The sequence below is a fragment of the Pipistrellus kuhlii genome, unplaced genomic scaffold, assembly GCF_014108245.1.
Source record: "Pipistrellus kuhlii isolate mPipKuh1 unplaced genomic scaffold, mPipKuh1.p scaffold_m20_p_3, whole genome shotgun sequence".
NCBI classification, from domain to species: domain Eukaryota; kingdom Metazoa; phylum Chordata; class Mammalia; order Chiroptera; family Vespertilionidae; genus Pipistrellus; species Pipistrellus kuhlii.
In genome coordinates, this window is record NW_023425529.1 from 45,980,046 (window position 1) to 46,003,586 (window position 23,541).

Genomic DNA, 23,541 nt, shown 5'->3' on the forward strand with positions numbered 1-23,541 from the left:
ATTAACACAAAAGAAGACATGACTCAAGACCCTGCTTTCCTGGATGTTGGGTGCTTCCGCATATAAGAAACTCTTGTTTTGGCCTGGTGGCTCAGTTGGTTGCAACATCATCCTGTGCCCCAAAAGGGTTTCGAGTTTGACTCCCAGTTGGGGCATTTACCTACGTTGTGGGTTCGATCCCTGGTCAGGGTGCATATGGGAGGCGACCAATCAATGTTTCTCTCTCTCCCTCCCTCCTTTATTCTCTCTCTAAAATCAATAAACATATCCTCAGGGGAGGATTAAAAAAATGAAAGAAACACTCTTGCCCACAGACCTCATTCTATGTGATTCAAGCTGCCTAGAGATATAAGAGTGAAGGGAAAAATCATAATATCCAAAAGACAGGAACAACCCAAATGTCTATCAACTGGCAAATGGGTAAACAAAATGTGGCACAGCATACAATGAAATATTAGTCAGCTATAAGCAGAATGCAGCACTGACACATGCTACAACCTGGATGAACCTTGCAGGCATGATGCTGAATGAAAGGAGTCAGGAAAGAGCACATGGTATATGATTCCCTTCATATAAAAGTCTAGAGTAGAGGATGCCATAGGGACAAAAAGATTAAGATTTGCTTAGGGCCGAAACCGGTTTGGCTCAGTGGATAGAGTGTCAGTCTGCTGGCTGAAGGGTCCCGGGTTCGATTCCGGTCAAGGGCATGTACCTTGGTTGTGGGCACATCCCCAGTGGGGGGTGTGTAGGAGGCAGCTGATCGATGTTTCTCTCTTACCGATGTTTCTAGCTCTCTATCCCTCTCCCTTCCTCTCTGTGAAAAATCAATAAAATATATTATAAAAAAAAAAAGATTTGCTTAGGGCTGGAAGGGGGGGCGGGGGTGAGTGAGTGATAATTAGGAGGTATGAGTTTCTTTTTGAGGCGATGATAATTTCTAAAATTAACCATGGCCTTGGCTGCACATATCTAGGAATATTCTAGAGTCACTGAATTCTACATTGTAATGATGAATTGTGTGGTATGCGAATTCTATCTCCAGAAACTTGTTTTGAAAAGAGCGCGCGGGGTGGGGGGAGAGGGGGAGCAGTGGAGACGGAGCAGGAAGGTGGCCATCAGAAACAAAGCCCAGACACTGCGGGTCCTGGCTGCCCCCCAAGCCAGAGCCTGCGGGTCACACAGGCAGTGTTATGGCAGCCCCGAGGGCACGGCTGGGGAAGATGAATGGTCCCCAGGCGGTGTGGAGCTGGGTCCCTTCTCCCCTGACAGCTCCCTCTCTGTGTTTTTTCTGGCACAAGAAACATTCTGTCTTCTTGTATAAATAGGGGAAATTTATGATACTGTTCCCCCTTCTCCCTGGTGGGCTACTAGGAAGGGAGGAGGGAGATGTGGGAGACGAGAGGGAGTCAGAGGGATCCGGGCCAGCCTTGGCTCTGGCTCTGGCTTTGCTTTGCGTGTTTGACCATCCAGAGGCGGTGGCGGCTGGGGAAGGTGCCGCCCATTCGTTTCCCGGGCCCAGAGAGGCGGCTCTCGGAGGCTGGAGGGACACGGGGAAAATGAGGGAGCCGTGACTTGGCTATCCCAAAGCACGGCCGGTTGTAGGAGATACAGGCCCCCTTGCCTGGTGTGGGTTATTTTTGTTCTTGTGGATTGGTCAGGCCGCTGGTGTGGTGGGAAGAGAGCTTGTCTTGGATTCAGTAAAACTAAGTGTGTGGCCTTAAGAGGTCACTTCCTCAGCCCTGGCCGGGTGGCTCAGTGGATTGGAGCGTTGTCCTTACACCAAAAGGTTGTGGCTTTGATTCCCAGTCAGGGCATCTACCTAGGTTTCAGGTGCCATCTCTGGTTGAGCGCATATAGGAAGTAACCAGTTTACGCCTCACATCAATGTTTCTCCCCTCCCTCCTCAAATCAATAAAAACATATCCTCAAGGGAGCATTTTTTTAAAAAGTCACTTCCTCTCTCTTAGCTTCATTAGAATAAAAAAAAAATTGGGGGGAGAGTTGACATTATCAGGGGATTTCAAACTGGTTCTAGTGTGTGATCCTCTCCTCAAATAAAACTTGCGTAGCAACCCAACACCTAACTGGAGTCTGCCAAGCTTCTTGGGTTGAAATGAGGGTGGGAGGTGCCCAGGCCCTGTGGTGACGATACAGTGGCGTGGCCAAGCTTAGCATGATCTCCAGGCTCCTTTACATCTCTGTCCTCAAGGAGTGATTTGCCCCAGGGTGAAGGGTTTAAGCTCCGCACACTCTGTGGGTGGGCATCCCAGATCTACCACCTACTATGTGTCCATTGACACATCCCTTACCTCTTTGGGGCCTCAGTTTTCTCAGCTGTATATTGAAATAATAGTGATGCCTATCTCAGAAGACTGTCATGAGGATAATAATATTAAATAATGTGTGTAATCTCTGGGACCCAATAAACGTTACAATCATTATTCCATGACCTGATGTAATCCAGCTGGTGGGTGTGAACGGACAATCTGTGTGGAAAGTATAACAGAAAGGATGATGGCAACACTGCTATAACAAAAAGGGTCCAGAACACGGTCACATCTAGAAAACAAGTTTATTTCTCGCGGAACAGTCTGGAAGGGAGCAGTCCTGGATGGCAGGCAGCTCTGCTCCACCTGGTCAGTCAGGAACTTGGGTTCCAATCAGATTGTGGCTTTGCCCCCTCGTGGGGATTTCTCCTCAACTGCAGTCAAAGCTCAGGCTCAGGTGCATCTGGTCCAGCTCAGAAAAAGGAGAACTTACCCACCGTCTTAAGGCTCTGATATTACTCGGCTCACACTCCGCTCTGGCCACACCCTCCTGCAGGGGAGCTGGGAACTGGAGTGTCCCGCTGGGAGGAACAAGGAGAGACGGGACTTTAGTGGACAACTGGCGGTCTTAAGCCAGGGCACAAACCCACACCTGAGCTGCCCTCTTTCCCTCCCCTCCCCGGAGTCCTCAGCCCAGAAAACAATGGGATCCCCAATGATGTCCACCATCCACCCTGGGGAAGCCAGGGGAGGCCTCACTCCACAGAGAATGCTGTTTTCCTCACTAGGACGTGAGCAGGGTTTCTGTTCCACTGCCTGCTGGCCATCCGCTCGGTCTCATCCCTCTCTCTAACCCCTGTTCCCACCATGAGGTGTGACTGATGTGGGGAGGCAGGGTGAGCTGAACTAGAATGGAAGGCAAGATAAGTATGCTCTGCAGGCAGCCCAGCCATGGCTCTCTGTGCCAGGCAATCCCCGCCACCAAGTGTGTGGCCTGAAGTGGGGACTAAGGTCTCTGGGCCTCAAGTGACACTTTTGGACATTTGAGTAGAAATGCTCTCGTCAGAGTGGCCTTGAGAATTAAGTGGGATAATGAACATAGCTGGAACAGAGGAGGCTCAGTACATGGTAACGGATTTTACTTGGTGCCACCAAGGCAGACGCCAGGCAAATCAGATGCATTTCCCTTGGCTTCACCCACTCAGCCTCTGAACAGACCTTTCCTCCTCCCCTTCCTTGCCAATGCACCACTCCTCCCGCCCCTCTTCTTTTATATATATATATATATTTTTTTTATTGATTTCAGAGAGGAAGGAAGAGGGAGAGATAGAAACATCAATGATGAGAGAGAATCATTGATCAACTACTTCCTGCACACCCTCCACTGGGTATGTACTCCTGACCAGAATTGAACCCAGGACTCTTCAGTCCACAGGCCGATGCTCTATCCACTGAGCCAAACCAGCTAGGGCTCCCTCCCTCTTCTTTACTGGTATCCTCATTCCTTTCACATCTGAACCCTGATCTACACTTTCCTCCTCCGGGAAGTTTCTGTAACTGAAATATTCCCACTTGGTCTCTTCCCACCCCTACTCCCCCTCTCCCCCCTAGCCCCCACCATCTGCCAATTTCCCTGTGGTCCTGGCCTCATTCTGGTCCCAAATTTACATGGGTCTCGCCGACCCCTTCAGAAAGTGTATGGCAATGGAAGGAAGTTAAGCCTTGTCATCAGGCAAATCAGAGTTCAAATCCCAACTCTGCCACTTTCTTAGCTTTATGTCTTTGGCAAGTCACTTCACCTACTTAGCCCTCTGTTTTCTTCACCCTCTCAAGTGAGGTCACATGTGGGGGCTGGCCCACACTAAGAGCCGGTGTTTAGTAAATGTCAGTCTCTGCCCAACCTCCCCCAACCCGCACTGAGAAGGTGATTCTGCCAAAGGAGCTATTAGACCAGGAGAGCAGTGCCCCCATCAGAGACCTCCCTGAAGGCTGTGGGTCCTGGCACAGGATCACCAACCCGAGAACCAGAACAGAGGCCAGGGGATCTCACTCCCAGGGCATCCCAGCGCCCAGCGCCCAGCGGTCTCACGCTCCCCGCCCTCACCACAGGCACCCAGTTGTTAGACCAGATTCAGGGATGGGGTGACAGGATGGATCTGATCAAAGTCTCAGAGAATCCACTGAGCTCTCAACCTCTAAGAGGTTCCATGCTCCTATCTCCAACCTTCTCAGACCAGAAAAGCAACATCAGTGGGGAACTATAATTGAAATATAAAAATTATTTTTAAAAATAACAACTAATGATTATATAGGGTTTTCTCCATGACTGGCATTGTTGTAGGCACTTCACATGCATGAACTCATTTAATCCTCACAACGGCCTCTGAGCTATTAACTCCATTTCCCAGGCAGGAAACTAAAAAACTATGAAGAGGCTGAGTAACTTGCCCAAAACCCAAGGTCATGCAGGCAGGACTGAGAGTCAAAATCCGGCTCCAGAATCCATGCTTCTAACCACTGCGCTATAATAAGAGGTAACATTTATTTATTTTTATTTTTTAATATATTTATATTGATTTCAAAGATGAAGAGAGAGGGAGAGAGAGATAGAAACATCAATGATGAGAGAGAATCATTGATGGGCTGCCTCCTGCACGCCCCCCACTGAACCCGAAACCCAGCATATGCCCTGACCAGAATCCAACCTGGGACCCTTCAGCCTTTGGCCGATGCTCTATCCACTGAGCCAAACAGGCCAGGGCAAGAGGTAACATTTACTGGTGGTTTCTATGTGCCAAACATATTTACATGTATTTCACCTAATCCCAAATGTCCCCCTGAGATAGATACTATTATCATCATCCCAGTTTTGCAGATCAAGAAGCTTAAGGCAGAGAGAAAAGCTAAGCAACTTGCCTAATATCATCACACAGCTCTACAGCTTCAGAACCCCTCGCTGCCTCGCCTCACAACCCCGCCCACACCCCCAGCTCCTCCTTCTCTAGGCGGGTTTTTCAACTACCAGCAGCTTCCTTTACAAATCTGCTCTACCCCCACAGCTCACAATCCTCCTCCAAGTACGCCAGTCCACTTCTGTCCCTTTCCTCCAGTCCCTCCCCTCCCCCACAATGTCTCCCCTACCTTTTGGTCCCTCTCCCTCTGCCCCCCCCACCCCCCAGCGCCAGCTGATTCAGATGAATTTCACCAGAGAGATCATCAGAGTCCCCCACTGCGCCTTGATCTCCCACCCTGGGCTGTGGCTGAGCTGGAGAGTCAGAAATAAAATCCTCATTCGACTCCCCCACCTTCACTTCCCATCACTCATCCGGGACGCCAGAGCCAAGAAGGGAGCTAAAGTGCAGAGCACTCATTTAATATTAACAAATTGAAATGAATTCTTTTAATGCCAATTAACTTGGAGCGGCCCCTTATTAATAGTAATTTAGATTCATACTTGGGAGAAGCTGGGACGGGGGCTGGGCGGGGTGTGCCTGGAATGCCAATGAGGCGCCCGCTGGAGCCCGGAGCAGCGGCGGGAGGAACAGGGGCAGTCTTACTTCTGCCCAGTGGGGTTCTGTGCCCTCAGGGGAATGAACAAAGTCACCAGAGACAGGTCTTCTTCGGGGAAAGGATTACTCTCGTCATTTGATTTTTGTGCCTGCAATGACTCTGAAGAGGCTGAAACCATTCCATGGTTTATTTCACTAAAGAGAATGTCCTCCGAGCTGGGGTGGACCCCAAACTCTCTCAAGCCAGAACTCACTGACCAGAAGGGATCAGCTCTTTCTCCTTCTTTGTGTCCATTCAAAGCCAGAGCCAGAGATCAAAATGGGGTTTCCCAGTCCCTGCCACCTCCACCTCAGTCACAAGTAAAAAAAAAAAAAAAAAAAAAAAAGGTGGGGGGTGCTGCGGCTAAACATTGTGTGTCTCTTCTTGGAATCCTTTTCCAGGAGGGAAAGCCCCAATAGGCTGACCCCGAGCTAATAGCTTATATTTAGGGGAGAAAAGATATCTGCTTGTGCTTTCCTTAAAATGAAGGGGAAAGATGGGGATTAATAATTTAACTTTATGTACCAAGAGTTGCCAGAATAGAGCCTAGGAGAAAGAGCTTAGAAAGAGAACAAAAATTCTGCTCTCCCTGATTCTGCTGGCTTGGTGGGTCAGACTAGAGGTGCCCAGGACCAGAGCCCTGAGTTTCGACACAAATAGAACAATTTTTTTCTTCCCAGTCGTCCCTCATCGGCTGGGAGAGTGAGTCAGATCTGAAGCTGGGAATTGTGGAAGTTGACAGCAGGGGTCTTGAGATGGAGGAGGACACAGTGCAAAGGGGGTTAGGGAAGGAAATACACAAAATAGTGAAGTTATAAAATGAAAACTTCTAGAATGGTTTGACGATCAGATTTTAAAAGGAGGTAAACCAGAGCACAACTACATTGAGACACAATAAACAAAGATGAGGACAATATATAAAACACTTCAAGCAAATTGTTCTTCCAAAGAGGAGGCACTGGAATTCATCAAAAGAGACCTTGTTCACACCCCCATAGAGTTTCCCAAACAATAAATTCGTTTACAAAACAAAAGGAGAAATCAACACAAAACTAACTCTTGGGCCACCCACAGGGAAAAGAAATCGAGGAGATTCGGAAACAGCTGAGAAACTAGTGAGGGAGGAGAAAAACAAATGAATAAACTTGAAATCTGTTAAGTGATTGTAAATATTGAAATTGGAAGACGGGTTGGAGGAAGGCATGAACTTGACATCACTAGCGAAATGAAGCTCGCAAAAACACAAGGTGCAACTCATCCCCAAAGAAAAGTAAACTTCCCGTAAGTAGAATGCTCCTCTCCAAAAGAAGAAAATATAAAACTTCCCCAAAAAGTACACTCATCCCACCCCCCCAAAAAAAGTATATTAATCTAAATTTAATATTTCCCCAAATCTGAAATAGATGATACAGGGGGGGAAAATACAAAAGAATTGTGTGTTTCAACCGAGAGAAAAACAAAATCAGATTTAGATTGTCCAGTGGGGTGGGAAGGGGACTTTGCTTGCAGGTGCCAGAAAGGCGGGGAGGAGTGTCTGAGGGTGAGGGACCCGCTTACCTCGCTCTGGAGCCGCCGCCGGACAGAAGTGGCCTGCGTGCCGGGGGGAAGGAGGAACAGGGGACCTGGGTGTCCCTGGACGAAGGAGGAGAGTGGAAGGACTCGGGGTACCCTTCTCCCCACCTCCGCCCGCCTCCCTCCGGTACCCGGGCCGGTAGAGCTACTGAAAGTTACAAATTGCTTCCATTATTAGCTCATCCCGGGCGGCCTGGTCATTGGCCAGCCTCGGACCACGTGGTCCCTCGTACCAATCGATCGGATTTCTAGTTGCAATTCTCTGTCTGTCCCTTGGCTCGGAACAGAGAAGGGGTGGGGGCAGTGGTAGCGCGGGGGCTGGGGAGGGGCTGGGGGGGTCTCTTCGCCCCCCTCCCCGCCTTGTCCCAGCCCTGAGTGCCCGCCGGCAGGGGCCGAGGGGATGTTGTGGGCTGGGACGCACCCGCGATGACACGCACTGGAGGGAGCAGAAAACGTCACCCAGCGCCCCGGCCCTCTCCTCCCAGCCCCCCGGCCGCCAGCCCCGCCGAACACGCCCTCCGAGGGCCCACTCGGCCCCGGGCAGCCCCGGGGCTCACAGCCTGACCCCTCGCCCTGGACGCTCCATGTTCCCTGTCCGGGTCGCTGCTCCAGCCTCCACTTTGGGGAAGGTGCGCCCCACTCCTGCGCCCTCGGGGCGCCTGCACCCTCCTCACCCCGACGGCCGCGCTGGCGCCCCTCCCGGGCCGATTGAGGGCGCAAACTTTTGGGCGGACAAAAAGCAAGAGGAGCCGGTCCCGAGCAGGTGAGTTGGGCCCAGGAGGACTGCGTTTTGAGCCTGAAAACAATGTCCCTCCTCGCGTCTCTCTCCACACACCCCCCTCCCCACTCCATCCCGTTAGATGCCCCGCGGACAGACGCTTCCCCGCCCGCCTCGGAGGGACGCGCCCGGCTGGGCATCTGTCCCGCGCATGGGGCCGGGGCATCGCTCCTCCGGGTCTGAGGACGCCGGTGGCGGCTGGCAGCTTCTGCAACGGGCGTGCGAGAGGAATCGGGGGCCTAGAGACCCCGAGAGTCTGAGAGGGATCACTTCCGTCGCCAAACGCAACTTGCGGGAACTTCAGAAAAGTTTTTGGAAGGGGTGCGCAGATCGGGGCAGAGGCGGGGGTTTGCGGATTAAAGTGGAGGGGGCGGCCTGCTGCCTCCGCGGAAGGAGGGGTGCGTTTGCTGGCTCCCCATCAGGGCTGGCTCCCGGTGCAGGAACCCCGGGCGTCCCGTCCGAACCTGCGCACCCCAGCTGCCCTTGGAGGCGCTTAGAGATCTCGGGGCGGCCTCGCCGGGAGGGAGAAGGGGCGGCTTAGGACGCAGTTGCCCACTCTGCCCGGCTGGGGGGCGGGTACCGGCCCGGAGCCCCCGCCCAGGCCCCTGTCGCCCTGGAGCTCCCTGTGGTTTAAAACTAAAGGGGACGCAGAGAGGGGACAGCTCCCAAACATCTCCTTAAGGTGGAGTCAGGGGAGCGCCCCCGCCCCCAGCATAACCGCCCCACGCCCTCCAGCTCACAGGAGGACAGGGGGAGCCCTGCCGCCCCAGGGCCCAGAGGGAGCACCCCGAAAAACTACCCGGGGGGAGGTGGAGGGGCTCTGCAAAAGGGGTCAAGGGCAGAGGGGGTGTTCAGAGGGCACCGCTGAAATGGGGGGCGGCCTGGAGTGAAGGCGTTGGCAGGCGGCGGGGGTGCAGGCCAGCCGGTGGTGGCGGGGACGGGGGCGGGGGGCGCGGCAGGTGCAGGAGGCCGGGGAGCTCTGAGCCCGCGCCCTGGGACCCGGCTGGCTGGCTGGGCAGCCGCGCATTTGGGGCGCTTTTTGGAAAGGCCTGGGAGAGGCTGTGGGTCCCAGGGGAGACAATTCCCACGCCCACACCGTGATGTCTCTGCACCTCCAATTCCAGAGGCCGCTGGTCCCTGCTCTGTCAGGAGCTGCAAAGCTGCCAACCCGCAAGGCCTTTGTTTTCGCCGCACCCGGTGTTTTTCTGAGGTGACCCAGTGCTGCCCCCAACCTGCTCCTACAGGCGCCCCGGGATGGGGCCTGCCTAGCGGAGGGGTGCAGGAGGCCACAGCCCAGCCTAAAGTGGGGTCTCCTAAACCCTGGGCCTGGAGAGGGACATGTCCAGGGGAAGGCCAAGGCGACAGATAGAACTAACCTAAGCCCTTCCTTTCCTGCCCGCCTTGCTCCCTAAGCACCCTCCACTCAGAGGAGCTGCTGGGAGACTCACCCACCCCACCCCCAAATTCCCGGAGCGCCTGAGGCCTCTTCGGCTGGCTGGGCCCTGGGATTTGCCCCGTCCCTCTTTGGTGAAGCCAATACTTTTTGCCTCCCCAACACTGCCTCTACCCCTCACCCCACAACCAATAGGATTCTCTCTCTTTTACCCTTTCCTTTCTTCTCTTTTATTTTATTTTATTATTTTTTCTGCTTTCCCCCTGTGTAACCTGCTTCAGTGCCTGCAGCCTACGGGCAGAGCCGCAGTTTGCTCTGGCACGGGGCATATGAGAGAGCCAGGGAGACTAGGCCTGCCATCCCTCCGAACCCGTGCCCTCCTTCCTTCTCTTTTAAATTAGATTGGCAGTGTGGCAATTTGGCAAGGCTCCTGAGCCTGTAGTGGGGAGCTGTGGACCCAGCCTGACCTCTCACCCAGGGGGACAGCGCCATTGCTGAGCCTTTGGGACTGAACCCCGAGTTGAGGGAAGATGAGAAGGGGTGGCATGAAGGACGGCTGGGCTGAGACTTGGGGAGGGGGCTGTTTTGAGCCATATGCCTGATTTAGAAACAAAGGAAGATAGAAAGAAGGTCGGGGAAACAGCACAAAGGACTGGAAAATTTGGGAACAACAAAGAGAGAAAGACGGGCGAGGGAAGAAACCATGTGAGAAAGCCTAACGCTTGGGCAGAGCCGGGGTCTCCGGGAGGGCAGCCGGGGGAGAGCGAGGCAGGAACATTGACAAAGGACAGAATGAACAAGCAGGACTAGTTAGTTTTATGATGAACAAAAGCAGAAAGGACACAAAGAGAAGGGGAGAACGAACAAATTAATAAAAGAAGGGAGCTAGAAAGTGAAAGAAAGGGGAAGGAAAAGAAATAAAAAAGTAAAATAAAAAAGAAATGGAGGGAGAATGAGATAGGAAAGAAAGGAGGAACAATAGGAGAAAGGGTGAGAGGAAGGGAAGAACATAGAGAGGGAAAAGGGGAAGGTACAGCCGAAAGAATGCAAAAGAAGGAAGGAAACATAACATAAAGACACAGAGAGATAACGGGGAAGCAAGAAAAGGAGAGAGAAAACAAACCCGAATTAACATTAAGGGGAAGCCACTCGGGAGAAGCAGAGGCAGGGAAGGCACACGGTGAAGAGTGGGCAGGGAGAGGCGGGGAGGGGGGGGGGAGTAAGGTAGGGACCAGATCGCCCCACTGTGTGGTGCCCCAGGCAGCTTTGCCCTGACCTACCACCACCGTTACCCCGGCGCCAGGGCCCACCCAGGCCTCCTGCCACCAGCTTCTCCAGAGTAGCAGCTGGCCTGGCTCCTCCTGCCTCAGTGGGCTAGCTGGGAGGCTCAGCAGATCAAGGTCTAGTTCCAAAATCAGCACAGGACGCAGAGGAGGCAGTTGAGAGAGAGGCAGGCGTGGGCCCCTCTCCTAGACCCGCTCCCGCTGCCCTCGCCTCCACGCTGACCTTGCTGGCCGAGGCTGCCTCAGACTGGGCTGCTTTGTTCCTTGGGAAGGCTCTGATCCGAGAACTCGGGCCTCCTTTGGCCACGTGTTGAATGAGCTTTCTGCTCCGAAGGTCCTCCCGGAACCTCGGCGAGTCTGCCTGTGTCTCTGCAGGTGAGAGGGGCGGACAAAGGCCTGGTCGCCCCGGGAAAGGCACCTTCGTTTTCTTCCTTGTGAGAAGAAACACGTTCCTCCTTTGCCATCCTTATCTCCCTCCCTGCCTCCGAGAACTGCCTTCCAGACCAGGGGGTTTCTCCTCGCCAGAAGGGGTTGGATTAATCTGTAAAGAGCTTGGCATGAGTTTTACAAGTGCTGGAGGAGCCAGAGAACCTCACTCTTGAAAGAGAATGAGGGCATTTCCTGCCAGGGCCAGTGGACGTTAGATGTGCAATGTATTGCACTGAACTCACACACATAAAGAGATTTATTGGCCAAGTGGCTGTGGATTCAGCTTGTGGAGGAGCTCAGCTTGGGGCGGCTGTGTGTCTGCAGCACATTGGGCCTACACCCCACACCCAGTTCAAGTGTGTGTGGGGGGGGGGGGGGACTGCCCCGTTAGAGCCAATTAGATTACCCCTTTGTTTTTCCAAAATGGGATGGGGCAGTCCCTGAGCTCAGCTAGGTCTTCCAGGACAGTGCAGGCCTTGAGGATGGGCTAACGGGCCCTCACACCGGCTGGAAAGCCACGTCCACAGAATACCTGGCAGTTCCCCCTTCGGGGGCCTCAGTCCCACACGTCCCAGCATTGCTCTTACTGCTCTTCCAGCTTTCCTCCCCTCTTCTGAGCTTCTTTCTTTCCTTCCTCCCTTCCTCCCTCCCTCTCTCTCTCTCCCATACTCCCTACCTTTTTCTCTCCATCTAATCAAGACGGGTTCTTGTACTATCTTTGTATTCCAGAGGCTTTGTTCTGAGACTTTTAGGCAAGCTAACACGAGCCCTTCAGAGTTCATTATGTGGATGCAAATACTGGGATTGAAAGAAAAGGGCAAAACGATGTGGAGTAAGCTTGCGATTGGGTGTGGGATGAACCAACTTGTTTTCTGTATCAGTCATGATTATTGCCATCATATCCCTGTATCATTCCAGAAAATCCTTCCTCCCCTCCAGCCCTCTGCAGGCCTGCCGCAGCCCCTGCGGGTGGAGTTGCTGGTGCCCAAGGCCGTTGCTCTCACAGGGTGAGTGAGGGTCTGGAGGAGCTCACCTTGGTGCGGGGAGGGGAGGTCAGCGATGCCAGGTCAGTGCCTTAAACTACACTGAGTGGCAGATTGTTTTGATATCTGAACCACTCAATATGTGTGTGTGTGTGTGTGTGTGTGTGTGTATGTATGTATATGTATGTGTGTGTGTGTGTGTGTGTGTGTATATATATATGTATGTATATGTATATATATATATATGTATGTATATGTATATGTATATTGGAAGCCTGGTGCATGAATTTGTGCATGGATGGGGTCCGGCCAGCCTGGCCAGAGGGAGGGGACATGGGCAGTTGGCCAGCCTGCCTGCTGGTCGAACTCCTGGTCGAGGGGACAATTTGCATATTAACCTTTTATTATGTAGGATATACACTGAGTGGCCGGATTATTATGCGTTCAGAGATCAGAGTGCATTGAATAAGTAAGGCCTATTCCCCATGCATGCAGGGGTCCTCTTGCTCTTGGATGGTGAGGCTGGTTGATTCTGGCTCTTGGCCGTCTCTCCAGCTCTGACTAGCCAGGCCCATCGCCATCCACATCTGCTCAGAAGGGAGCAGAGAAGGGAGCCGCTCGCTCCGGGCCTTGGCGGAGCAGATGCAGAGTCTGCCCTGCCTGGCCCGGCTGGGAAGGAGGAGCCCCGTTCACCTCTAAGGCCCTGGATGTCTGCGCAGAGCCTGCAGGGCGGCTGCCTCTGGGAGCCTGGCACCAGAAGCGGTTCTGCCTTGGGGCTCTCCGTGGAGCCTGGGCCTCTTCTCCGTTCAGTGTGCTGTTGTGCTTTTTTCCCCTCGCTTGGGGTGGGGTTGGGGAAACAGGGAAATGAAATGTTTTTCTCCATGTCCCTAATTCTTCCCCAGAGGCCCCTACCAAAAAAGAAAAAGAAAAAGAAACTCCAAGCAGCTGATGGGAAGCACCTGCAGCTTCCAGCCCTGCTCAACAGCAAATTCAGATTCTCCTCTGGGCACGGAGGAGAAGCCGAGGCTCCTTCCTTAGGCCTCTCTTGCTCACTGACTCATTTTGAGGGCATTTAGGGGTCAAAATTGAGCCCAGATTGCTTCAACTGGTATAAAATTAGCATTTTTTTAAATCACACCAAAGACCCAGACTTTCGCATCAAGGAATAGGCGGTCCTCACCCAGAACTGCACCTCCTCCCTGGCCTCTCCCACCAGCGATGATAACGGTTTGGGGAGACGGAGGCCTGGAAGGGGAACGAGCAGCCTGCTCCGCTGTTCGTGCCACCGATATTCATTCATCGCGTAGTATGTGCAAAGCACGGCCTCTGCCTCCGTCTGTCACGGCTGTCAAACAAGATGCCGGCCAGGGTGAGGCTTCGGTGAGTGTGGACAAATACATAAATAAACCGATCGATGGGAAAGAAAGTTTGGATTCCGCTGATGTTGATTGCAGCCTTCCGTGTGCCATTCTCAGAGCCCCTGTCCTCCCAGCTCAGCGCCCCAGACCCGTCGCCCGAAAACCAGGACTGTCCTGGGGCTCGGCTGTTTCCCCCACTAGAGCCGAAGACACACACTGGGATCAGCAGACCGGGAAGCCCTGAAATAAAGGGACTGGGGTGGTGGGGTGGTGGGCCCAGGGGTCCTCCAGTGATGCTTCCCATCTTGGAGGTGTGCGTTGTGTGTGTGTGTGTGTGTGTGTGTGTGTGTGTGTGTGTGAGGCGCGATAGGGGAGGTGCTCTGGGATTCTGAGCAGGCTGTGTGTTTTCCTTGCTATAATCACATGCCTGAAGGTGACAGCAAGGTTGTGCCTGTGCAAGTGAGCCGAAGAGGGTGGACGAGTGTTCCTGCCCAGACTGTGTGCAGTGGGCCCAGACGCCCGCACAGGAGCAGGTGCATGTGTGTGTTAAGCGGGTGAGGGTGGGTGCACGCAGATCCGAGCATATGTCCGCATACATGACCTTCCATGTATGCAAAAAGCGTGTGTACCAGCTGAATTATTATAAAATTACACTGACCCTTACAGAAAATCCATACTGGCCTCAGCCTTTCTCCCCTGACCTCTCGACCTCTGGGGTGCCTGAGGAAAGAGCTGACCCGGTCACTGCCTCCCCCTAGTCAATGAGTCTCTCTCCATTAGCATAAAACATGAATCTGCTGGCAGCTTGACAAATTATAACTAGCAGCCAGAGTTTTGCCAACTGGCTGGCTTGGGCGCTGTCTATTTATCATTGAAAATGGTAAATCATAAGAATCCAGATGACTTAATTATTCAAATCCACCCAGGACCCAGAGAAGCTGCAGGCCCGTCAATCTCAGCCCTGGGCTCGGGGAGAGGGCAGGGGGTGCTGTCAGCCCCGGAGCTGGGAGGGGCGGTTCCATGGCCACCGCCTTCTCTGCTCACAGGCGGGGGCTCTCTCTGCAGCCCCTGCCCCTCCCCGCCTTTCTGCCCACCTCCCCCAGCAGAAGCCTGGCCGATTGTTCCGGCTGCTGACCCCCCCCCCCTTACCAGGATCTCCCTTCCCCGCCTCCTGCTGCCCGCCACCCGCTCCCAAGCTCACACGTGTTTCTCAGCCTCTTTGTGTGGATCGGTAGCTTGCTCTCTCCTCTGTCTCAGTGCCTTCCGTTTTATTTCTTCTCTCTCTCCTATTTTTACCATTTCTTCTCTCCCCCGGCCCTACAGATGGATGCTGACCGCCCCCCATGACCACTCTGATGGAGGTTTGCCTGGGCTCCTAGCCCCTTTGTTCCCACTGTCCCACGGGTCCCTGTACTGAATCACACACACACACACACACACACACACACACACACACTGCAGCCCTTCACCTGGGGATCCGGGTACCAAAGGTCTGAAGTCCCCACCTTAAGCCACATGAAAGCACAAATGTCAATGGGTAATCTTGGGTTTGTTCTGCCTCTACCCACCCCCGCCCCCCACCCCCGCCCCCAATATATTCAACCATTCTGTTCCTTTCTTCTGTGAATTTCTGAATACCATTCTTCTTTTTAAAAATATGTTTTATTGATTTTTAGAGAGAGAGGAAGGGAGAGGGATGGAGAGATAGAAATGTCAATGAGAGAGGAATATCCTCAGTCGGTTTGGTTGCCTCTTGCACAGCCCACAACCCAGCATGCGCCCTCCCCGGGTATCGAACCAGCGACTTCCTGGTTCCTGGGACTAAGCCACACCCTGGGGCTGAATACCATATTTGGGAGGTGGTGGACAGGCTGCCAGAGGCTTCCTTCAGCAGGGGGCAGGACTGTGTACCAAGAAGGCCCGTCCTGGGGCTGGAACCACCTTGAGCCCTAGCGGAGGGATCACTCCATGTGAGTTTTCCAAGGAAAAACAGAAGAAAATCTGGTTAGAGCACAAATCCTCGGTTCCAAAGTCTGCACATGAGCTTCTGGGTCCTGTCTCTTTTGTGCCCCTCACACTACACGTAAGCCTGTGCCGCTGTTTCCTTCAGCCTTTGGCCCAAGGAAGCTTATGCTCTCAGACCCAGTGCGGGTGGGCGGGAGGGCCCAACATCCACCAACACTGGGGGTGCGCTGACACAAGAGGAGGAAGTGGGCAGTGGGGGGTCATCAGAGTCTGCCTCTTCGAATGGTCACCTGGCACATGCCTGTGGGGGCTTGTTCAGCCTCCGAGGGCCCCAGAACCCCGTGCCCGGAGGCTGCTCAGAGCCCACTCTGTGTCTGCGGTGCTGGCAGTCTGGTTCTGAGCAGCTGTGTCGCTGTGTGTGTGTGTGTGTGTGTGTGCACTTTCAGGAATCCTTGTGCTACAACAGCAAGTGACAATGTCCCCACCAACAGGACACCTGAGGAAACAGTCCTCTCTCTCCCTGCAATCCCAAGGCCTCGGAGCAGCGTTGCTCTCAATAAAACGCTGGTCATATCGTAAAGCTCTAATGAAGGATCTGCTTGCTTCTGCTGCTGGAAGTAGTTCTCCCTGCAGTCTCACCTTCCCTTCCTTCCTGGGGAGAGTAAGGGGATGGCCGGCATCTTGGAAAGGGGCTCCCCCCTCCTCCTCCAAGGGAACACATCTGAAATATGGGACCCCTCCATGCGGGGCCATCCCCTCTGCTAAACACTGCACCCCCATCCTCCCTCCCTCCCTCCCCCGCTTTCTGAGCCAGATTGGTATTTGACAACAAGGGCCATGCCCAGGGATGAAGCAGGAGCAGAGAGGATCAAGATTCAAAAGCAGGCCAGCAGCTGGGCGGCAGGGAGATCAATAAGGGAGATAGATTGGAGACAGGTTTCTTAGACTCCTTTTTTTCCCCTGCTGGCTCAGCGCCCCCACCCCTGTTCCTACAAGCAGGTGGGGGACAGAGCCCGGCCCTGGCCTCGCTGTGCCCTTCTAACTCAAACAGGTTCCTAATCCCCGGGTAGAGGGTAAACAGCCTCCAAGCACCGTGGGATGAACCGCAGAAACGCTGCTGCTAATGTATCTGAGCCGGGTTCCCTGCCCCCACGCCCACGCCGCGTTACTAATTAGCCCGGCAGCCTGGGAGAAGCTGGGAGGGGAGCTGAGAAGCCTTTGTGCAGGTCCTGCAGGCCCTGCGCTGAGCTCTGGACAGTGTCTCTGCTGCGAGCACAGCTGAGGGGGGCAGAGCGCCTCCCTCCCGCTGCCTGACGCCTGAGCAGCTCAAAGGCAGACAGCGCTGTCTCTGCTGCACCTCCCGATCCCCCTGGCTCCCCTTGGCTGCTCACAGCTGGGGGGCAGGTGGGGACGAGAGGGAGAGTGAAATCGGCTCCAGAAATCAAACGGCCCAATAAAAAATTAATTGTCTAATTAAAACCATGAGGAAGCCCCTTGCCAGAGTTTGGTTCAGAGTCGTCAGGGCCATAAAGGGTGGGAAAATGAGTCTCAGCTCCTAATAAATTCCTGATTTGCAGCTTGGTTATCAGTGGGAGGAGCATGGAGCGGAGGAGCGTTCTGCCTGGCTAGGCCTCCTGGAGGTCATTCTGTCCTCCCTCTGCCCCCCAGCCCAGGCGGTCACACCCGCCTCCCCACCCTCCACCTCACACATCCACCCCACGCCCAGAGACCCGGGTCTTCAAGATGGACAGAGAAGCCACTGTCCCTGGCAGACAAGTGTTCCTGAGACTGACCCCGTCTCCCCATGCTTCCCCCTCCCTCCTGGTCTTCCCTAGGAAAGGGAACTTTCTAGAAACTTCCACTGAAGAGTTCTTCGTTTAGGTTAACTAGTAATTGCTATAAGCAAATTTGCTGTGTAGATTCATTTTGACCTCGCCCCCCCACTCACACAGATTTTTCTGGGGGGGAAATACATTTTAACACGATTCATGCACCAGCAGATCCCCTCTCTTAGACCTCCGTGATGGTTTCTGCAGGTGAGTGACTGGGAGCCAGGATGAGACATGGCTCTCCCCCGGAAAAAAGACTGCGCACACTGTTCCGCTGACCAGACGCAGAGCTGGTCCAGAGAGGAAGACAGAGCAAGCAACTCTCAAATGTAGATGGGGACCCAACCCTTCACCCCGGATAACTGTGCCCATTCCTCACAGGGGTCTGCCCTCTGCCTCTCTAGACCCTCCCTCCTTTGGCCAAAGCAAGTGCATCATATATTGTCAGAGGCCTTAGCTCCTAATGGCAGCAGCAGGAGGAGGAGGAAGTGGTTAGCATACAGCCTTCAGCATCATAATGCATTTATGGTATTTTTTTCTCTTGTTTTTTTTTAATATATATTGATTTTTTTACAGAGAGGAAGAGAGAGGGATAGAGAAGTTGGAAACATCAATGAGAGAGAATCATCGATCAGCTGCCTCTTACACACCCCCCACCGGGGATGTGCCCACAACCAAGGTACATGCCCTTGACCAGAATCAAACCTGGGACCTTTCAGTCCGTAGGCTGACGCTCCATCCACTGAGCCAAACCGGTTTGGGCTGTGATATTATTTTATTATATAGAACACAATATAGGATATATATCTGTGATTGGCCTCTTAAACAATCCTGGGCGAACAAATCAGGGTTGTCCTTCAAAACCATATGTCACCTGAGGAGGACATACGCTTAGCTTCTACGTTCCTCTATCGATTAAAACATTTCTGCAAACTCTCCTTTAAAAATGGGCTTTATAGTCATTTTACAAAATAGTCAAGATAACCATTGTTGACTATGGATTACTTTTTGACTGATTCCCAAAAAGCGGACAATGAAGATGTGTCACCAATAAGGACATTCACAAATGGGGCTGCACACCCCGAAGACTGTTCCGGAAGAGGGGTTACCAGGACGTGTGGCTGCGGCCGCGGCCGTGCGGAGCAGGGATCCCCTCAAGGTGACCGGAGGCAGCAGGGCTCATTCCGATGCAGAGCGCGGGAGCCACATCTGGAGAGTATTATTTATCATTCCTGATTATCCCTCTTTCCTTCATCTGGTTGTTATTTTTCATCCTGAGCCGCGAACTCCGCTTTCCCAAAGAAGGAGAGAAGGGGAAGGAAACGAATTCCTGACCCCCATCTGGGTCAGGCTCCCATTTCAGATTTCAGCAAATTCCCATGCCTTCCCGCCTCCTCCGAGAACCCCAGGTCTAGAGACTGGAATGCAGACACCGATTCTCATTCCTTCATATTAACTGCAAACCTACTACGTGCCAGCCCCACTGGGTGCTTACCTATGGGTTATCCTTTTCCATCTGGGAGTGTAAGGCCGTATTCCTTTCCTGATGGGTGGAATGTGTCCTTTCCTTTTCCTGCCTCCTAGTCTAAGACTGAATACTGCTCCCTGGTCCTGTGGTTCCAGAACAGCTCCAGACTCCTGGGGCCCACTTCTCAGGAGGACTTAACTTTGGAGAGCATTGTGTCCATCTGTCTCCGGGCAAAGCCATACTCGAATATCCCTGGTTCTCAGGTTGACCAGCTGAGGCTGGTGAACAGAACCTGACCCAAACAGGGCTTGATGGCAGCCCACTGTCACACAGCTTGGGGGGGAGGGGGTACGCACACTGAATTCTATGTGAATGGCACCACCTAGAGTTGTGCTCCAGGAGTGCAGGGAATAGTGGTCCCTAGAACTGAGCATTGCTGCCACCTTACAGCCCAGAGATACATGCTGGGTGAGTCAGCCTCACACAGCATTCAAGGATGAAAAACCTACATTTTGACAACTAAAGTGTCAACACGTCAGCCCCCAAAAAAAGGGCTCAGAGTGGATATCCTCCTCACCTCACTGACGGCCCGGAGATCTAGGCTCGGCACACAGCTCACCAATCTTCTCTCCACCGACTTCAAAGGCCGCTCCCGCCCAGGGCGGGCCTGCAGGGCGTGGAGCGGAGCTGGTCTGAGCTGAGTGTGGTGTCGGATGATGCTGCCAGAGCACAGGTCAGGCCGGGCCCAGAAACCACAGATCCCGTCTGGCCCGGAGATCGTGGAGCGCTGGTGGCGGGTAATGGCGGGGTGGGTGCGGCCCTCAGAGTTCAGAGTCAATCTTTATCGCTGCCAGCATCCCTCCTGGGCACCAGGCTTGTCCGGCTCACAGCTGGGCCCTCACCTGCAAGCTTCCTCCCCCTCTGCCAAGTCTACCCCAGCGGGATACACGGTCCTTCACCCTCTGCCTAACCTCCCTTCTCTCCTTTCAACCTCTTTCACACCTTCCCTCCCAAAGAGTCTTTCTGAATGAAACCCACCGGCCTGGCCTCTGCCATTTCCACAGCTTCCCCGGCGAGGTGTCTCTCAGCCACAGTCCTTCATGCCCCCGGGCCTCACTGGGACCGGGGCTCCTCCCTGGGTCCCCTTCACCCGCTCCGGCCGGGACATGCCCGCTCAGTGGCTCCTGGATGCGCAGCCGTCAGAGCCCCAGACACGCCACCACGTCGAAGACGGACGCCAGCCCCCGGCGGAGCGGGTCAGCCAGCCCGGGAGCTCCTCTGTGCGGGCCGGGCCTGGAGCGAAGGGGTGACAGGGTCTGGTCCGAGAAAACTGGGTCTCCTGTGACCAAAAGAAACATATCCTCCCAGAATTTAAAATAAGAATAAAAATAAAACGATGGTGAACCATATGGACAATAAGCTTCGGGAGTGGGAGAAAGAGCTGTCAGCGAGGGGCCTGCCAGACGACGCCCAGGGGGTCAGCGAGGAGCTGCCTGGAGCCCTCGGGGGTCTGCGGCTGGAGAGCCCTCAGGTGGGTCGTCCTTTGTTCCCAGAGCGCTGGCCGAGGGGCGGGGCTGGAGATGGCCGAGCACCCACCCTGCCGGGCACTGTGCCGCCCGCCGCTGGGGCACAGGGAGAGTGAGGAGTCTGTGCCCTCAGGGCGCTGGCCGTGAGGTGGGGAAAGACCCATAAATGGGCCTTCCTACAACAGCACAGGTGGACCCACACAGGAGGCACACCCAGGCCTCCCGGAGCACCACGCACACCCACAAACCTCTCTGGGGGGAGGAGAGAGAAGAGGGCTGGGAAGGCATCCTGCATGGGGCGGGGGCAGGAGGAGAGGCTAATGTAAACTGGAAGCACATGGTACCTCTTCTCCCCACCCCTCTCCCGCCTGAAGGTCACCTTCCACCCCTAGAATACACCGCTGGCTTCCTAACCCAAGCTCACAGTGGGGGTCCATGTGCCAGCACTCTCACCCATTCCCCGGGGAGGTGACTCAGATCTGAACTGGGATTCCAGCCAGCTCTGGCACCTCCCTAACCCATGGGCCACACAGCCCATGGCCCCTCTGCCAGCACGGTGGCCCCGGCCTGTGCTTTCTGACTCCTAGACCTGGAAGGAGCATGGGGGGCAGGGAGGGAAGAGCCCCATGTCTCCTAGAATTCCACACTCTGCAGCCTCCCACCCGCCTTTGGGGGAGACACCTCTGCTTCCCCTTCATTCTCCATCCAGTCCCGCCCCACCTCCCACCACCCAGCTGCCTCCCTCCCCACCTTAGAAGTATGCACCCCTCCCTTCAGACACTGGGATGGAGCCGGAGGGAGGCAGCATATGGCCCCGTCTCCTTGGCCTGGGCAGGCTCTTTGGAAACGAGAAACCCCCTTTGCCCTCTGGGGAGCACCCTCCCTCCCCTCCGTACATTCCCCAGAAGTCCTCTGACTGAGATCCATCCTACGTGCAGTTATGTGGTGAAATCACTGCTTTCCTGTCTCCGAGGCGCCCACGCCGGGAAGCGAGCCTGCTCAACCCTTTGATGTCCGCACGTCTTAAAGGGCCCACCTGTCCGCCCTCCCCAGCCCCCGGGCTGAGCTGCTGGAGCCCCTCGTCACAGCTTTAAATCCCAGGTTAGCCCCCGACACAGCCAGGACCCCGTTGCACACACTCGCTCCCGCTGGGGGTAATCAAAGCCAAGCGGCCCGCGGGGGACATCTGTCTCCGTGAATAAGGAGCGATCCCAAGTTTGAGGGTTTCGGTGACACTTAAAAGCTTCAAGCAGGAAGATCTGCAATTTCTCTTGGAGCGAGGCCTGCGGGGAGGGTGGCGCGGAAACCCTCGTTTGATGTTGGGCTTTCATGGCTGCGGTCGGATCCAGATGTTTCCCACTTGTGGGATTCTCTCCTTGGGAGGAAGGGGCCCGTGGCTGTGAAGACATTTCCATCTGTGCACATTTGGGTCTGGCCAGCTGGGCAGGGGTGCGCTGCTAGATGACACCACACTCCGCTCTCACCGACGTCGCCCTCTCCTCCCGTCCCCTCACCCTCAGAGAGAGGAGGGCAGCCCCGGGGGCAGTCCCAGCACCTGGCAGGTTTGCCGCATCTCTGTCCAGAAACGGCTCTTCCTCTGTTTTCCGGGCTCCTTCAGATGGAGCTGGAGGTGGTTCCCCAAGATGGTTCCCAGACCATGGGAAGAATAGGAGAGGGGGTTCAAACACCAGATTTCTGGCCAAGGAACAAACAGTTATCTAAGAAAAAGTGAACGGAACGGCATGGAGAGTGAATGAATCAGGGCTCTTGAAAGAGAATGTGGCCCTCCCTCTCTGGGGTCAGTCCTGCAAGGGGGGAGTAACCCTTTCCAGACTCACCCCTCTGCTCCCTCAGAGCGTAGACAGGTCAAGTCGTCCCTCCTCAAAGTTTCACTGAAACCTGGAAGTCTCTCCCTCTCCCTTACGAGCCTTCAGAAGCTCTTCCTGTTGCCCAGCCTCGGGCACTTGCCGAAGCAGGAGCTGGCGTCCCCGTCCCCGGGGAAAGGGCATCAGACACGCTCAGTGGCCTGCTAAGGCCCCTCCCATCCTTCTAGACCAGTGGTTGGCAAACTGCGACTTGTCGCTCTGTTGACTATGAGTTTGCTGACCACTGACCTAGACTCTCGATTCCAATAATTGCAGGCTGTTGTTGTTCCTTATGATTAAGCCCCTATCCCAGTGGCAGGCAAACTCATTAATCAACAGAGCAGCACACCGCTGCCCGCGAGCCACAGTTTGCCGACCACTATTCTAGACATTTCTGCCTCATGAAGTCCGAAGAAGGGCTGTAACTTTATCAAAAGTCAGGTTGCTCCTGTAGCTGTGCTGGGGATGACATAAACCCTTGGGTTCTTGCCTGTATTGTGGAGGAGGTCACGGTCAAAGTTGGACACATGGATATATCGAGTGATAGAGGAACAGACAGACAAAAGAAACGACAAATCCTATGGACAAAGGTGCCAGCCCACAAGGGCTTCCGTCAGCCACGGGTTTGGGTAAGTGGAGTCTCTGTTTGGGGTTGGGGGGGGGGGGGTGAGGAGAGAGGAAGCCTGGGAGGCTTTTAGCAGGAAGGGGAGCTCCAGAGGGGACCAGAGGCGGGAGCCCCTGAGCGCAGGAGGCTGGGAGAGCCTTGAGGTCCAAGCCAATGGGAGAAGAGAGCCTGGGCTCCCCATTGGACCAGAGACAGGGGAGGGATGGAGAGAGAGGAAGGAGGAAGGTGGGAAAGCCCCGCCCCTGTCCCACCTGGAGCGCTTACTCTGTGACAACGGGGAAGCACAGTTTTCGGGATCAGCTTTTCCCCGAGGGGTCCTGAGCGTCAGTTCTCAGGACTCTTCTTCCTCTTGGGCTTTTATCTAGCCAAGCACAGAGGGGGCATCACCATGGTGAGGGGGCAGGTGGCCCTGGATCTCCCTGACTTGAATTTTTTCTTATTCCCCCATGTCCTCTCCTTCTCTTTGGCAATAATTTCTCATTTTGCTTGGCCTTATAGACCCCATATGTCTCTAGCTCAGAGAACCAAGAAGCACTCCATCACTCTTACGCTGGGCCTTGCCACCTGCAGGCCCCCTTCCCTCCCCCAACTGGGGCAAGCGGTTAGCTTCTCCATGCCCTGCTCTGGCCCCTCTCCCCCTCACCCTACCCT

General features: G+C 54.5%; 1 long non-coding RNA gene across 1 annotated transcript; it reads left to right on the forward strand.

The window, feature by feature from the left end:
• The first annotated feature begins 6,092 nt into the window (after positions 1–6,092).
• LOC123653187 lies at positions 6,093–13,521 on the forward strand. The gene is made up of 3 exons (XR_006742845.1): positions 6,093–8,151; positions 12,190–12,278; positions 12,750–13,521. It is a non-coding gene; the product is annotated as an uncharacterized LOC123653187 (long non-coding RNA).
• Positions 13,522–23,541: the final 10,020 nt, after the last annotated feature.